Consider the following 3,258-nt stretch of genomic DNA (forward strand, 5'->3'; position numbering starts at 1 on the left):
ATCCCTCCCACCCCACCCCCCACTCCAGCAACCCTCAGTTTGTTTCCTACAATTAAGAATTCCTCATATCAGTGAGATCATATGATACATGTCTTTCTCTGTTTGACTTATTTCACTCAACATAATACCCTCCAGTTCGACAACAGACTTCCTAACTGTCAGTTGTGTATCCATGTTCCCTGCCTTGAACACTCTGTGGACTTAGAAATAAATATATTCTCAAACCGCCTTTTAGAACTTAACCGCTTGGAAGTAGGACTTCTGTATTCAATAATGTAAACAATTTTTTTTAAAGATTTTATTTATTTATTTGAGAGAGAGAGAGCACATGAGAGGGGGGAGGGTCAGAAGGAGAAGCAGACTCCCTGCCGAGCAGGGAGCCCGATGCGGGACTCGATCTGGGGACTCCAGGATCATGACCTGAGCCGAAGGCAGTCGCTTAACCAACTGAGCCACCCAGGCGCCCAGTGTAAACAATTTTTAAAGCAAACACAATATATGATATATATCCCTATTAAGGCTACTACCTTGAGAATTTATGGCCTTATTCTGATGAAAAAGAGTCAAAGTTATAATATACCCGAAAGAAAATAAAACACTCAGAGAGCAAAAAGATAGAAGTAAAAGTTTAACAGTGTTTCACTGAACAGCTATACCAATTCTGAAACTTTTCTCAATATATTCAAATGAGAACCTCATTAACAAGGCAGAGAATGCTGGGAAGATAAGAAGATCTTAAAACAATTTCGAGAAACAATATACAATTAAGCTGCCATATGTGTTTCTTCTGTATGAGTGATACACAATACATAATGAGGTAAGGGCTGCAAACATTTCACAGACTTTTTATTTTTACCATGTTAAGTCTTCCAGACATTTTAAGAGATGTTAAAATTAGTTTGGAAAACTATCTACTTCTTCTCTTAAAAGTTTTAGTTGTTGGCTTTGACAAAGATATTCCTTCATTGCTAGGCATCAAAGCATCTACTACTAGTCATGATGAATTACTATCACATCTGTTGTCCCTTTTTAGGTTCAAGCAAAGGAAAAGAATGACACATTCTAATTGGCAATCAGGTTTAACTCAAGTATCTCAAATTTGTCGCTAGATGAATTTTTACTACAAGTACACTTTTGCACGGAGACTAATGCTGTGCTTTATCCACTCCACAAGTTGTTTCTAGGCATTCACTCATTCAAATAAATATATATTAAGTGCTACTGTGAGCCAGGTATTTACATTTTACATTATAAAACAATCCACCGTACAGTATCAGAATACACCTTTTTTTTTAAACACATACGGAAGAAACAGCAAACACTCCCTGCTATTCATGGAGCTCACATTCCACTAGGGGGAACAGATAAACTGACAAGTACGTAAACTCTCCGGGAAAATTAAGGAAGTAAGGGAGATAATCTTGTTGGTGGTTGGCAAGGTGGATGCTGAGAGCAATTTAAATTTAAAATATGATAGAAAAGAAAGGCTGCACTGACAAAATGACTTTTTTTAATCAAAGTATAGTTGACATATAATATTATATTAGTTTTGGGTGTACAACACAGTGACTCAACATTTATATAGATTATGAAGTGATCACCATGACAAGTTTAGTTACCATCTGTCACCATGCAAAGACTGGTAGTATGTGGGGGCACAATCCACATAGATATCTGAGGAAAGAACGTACAGGACAGATCACATAGATTGGGCAAAATCTGTGAGATGCTGTGCATCCAACGTTGGAGAGGAGGTAAAAAACTGGAATTCTGGTACATTGTGGTTATCAGTGTTATAATCACTTTGGTGAAAGTCTTATATTTCCTTATAAAGTTCAATATATACCTGCTCTGTAACCCAGCAATTTGAATCCTAGATGTAGATGAAGAGAAACAAAAATATATATCCACAAAAGAAAGTAAGTTGTGTAAGAAGGTTCAAAGTTACTTTATTTGTAGTGGTGTAAAACTGGAAAAAATACGTATGTCCATTCACTGGTGCATAGATAAAAATAATCTGTGGTATATTCATATAATGAAATACTACACAGCAATAAAAATGAGCAACTGCTGACACATGCAAAAACATGAATGAAACTCAGAATTCGTGCTGAGGACAAGAAGCCTTGTCCAAATTACTCCATTTATTTGAAGTTCCAAAACAAGAAAAATAATCTATGGGGGGGCAGTGGTGGGATATCGAACAATGATTGTTATTAGGGAGTAGAGTTAAAGGTTGACTGGGAAAAGCTTTAGGGAACTTTCTGTAGTGGTGGTAATATTTTATATATTGATAGGGGTTTAGGTTACATAGTTGTATGCAACTGTCAAAACTCATTTAACAGCATATTTATAATTTTTGTATTTCTTTGTAGGAAAATTTTACATCAAAAGAAAAAAAATTAAAAATGCTAATCAGATGCTGACATGAAGTTAATGATATTCATGCTGAAGTGTTTAGGAGTGAAGAGTGCTGGTGTCTGCAGCTTGCTTTTAAATATATGTAAAACAAGATGAACGATGGATGAACAGCTAGATGAACTGAGTATGTGGTATGTATAGAAATGTTAATAGAAGAATCTAGCTAGTGGATGCATGAGTTTTCAAGGCAAAAATGCTTTTAACTTTTATGTAAGTCTGATACTTTCACTTACATTACATGCGTAGTGCCGAATAGGTCTGCTGGGTCCAATTTGGTTACAGGTAGCTTTGCAGAACTTCTCAGTGGCTCTATTATAAGGGTGCATGCGCGCAGGGACGGGGAACACGGGAAGTGGCTGACCCAGAGGCAGAAGGGACAGAAATTCAGGAGTTTGGGTTCAGAGAAAACCATCCCAAGGCTGCATTCACCCTGCAGATCTACTTAATTAAGCAATGTGGGGCATGGGATAGGTGGGCTAACATCAGAACCAATGCCAGGAGCTGTTAATAACTAGTTCAGGTTGATACCCTCCAGGTAAAAGATGCTTCAAGGAAGACCAACACAGATTTAACAAACACTTTTAGACCATTTACCATTGCCAATCATTTTCCTAAGACCCATACATGTGCTAACGCATCTAATCCCCACGGTAACTCTATATGGTAAGTACAAATATTTACAGGTGGGCAGGCCGAGGTACAGAGAGGTAAAGGAACTTGCCTAACTCATAAAGCCAGGAAGTAGTAGAGTCAGAAATCAAACGCAAGGGGTCTGGTCCCAGCTTCTTGGCCCTTCATTCCAATTCTAAGCTTTTTTGTGTTTGAGATACTCTTAAT

General features: G+C 37.4%; 1 pseudogene; it reads right to left on the bottom strand.

The window, feature by feature from the left end:
* LOC102741382 (proteasome maturation protein-like) overlaps positions 1–2,747 on the bottom strand; it is a 32,262-nt pseudogene extending 29,515 nt beyond the window's left edge.
* Between the last annotated feature and the right edge of the window lie 511 nt (positions 2,748–3,258).

This window comes from Leptonychotes weddellii, chromosome 10 (assembly GCF_054177405.1).
Source record: "Leptonychotes weddellii isolate Sample4059 chromosome 10, ASM5417740v2, whole genome shotgun sequence".
Lineage (NCBI taxonomy): Eukaryota > Metazoa > Chordata > Mammalia > Carnivora > Phocidae > Leptonychotes > Leptonychotes weddellii.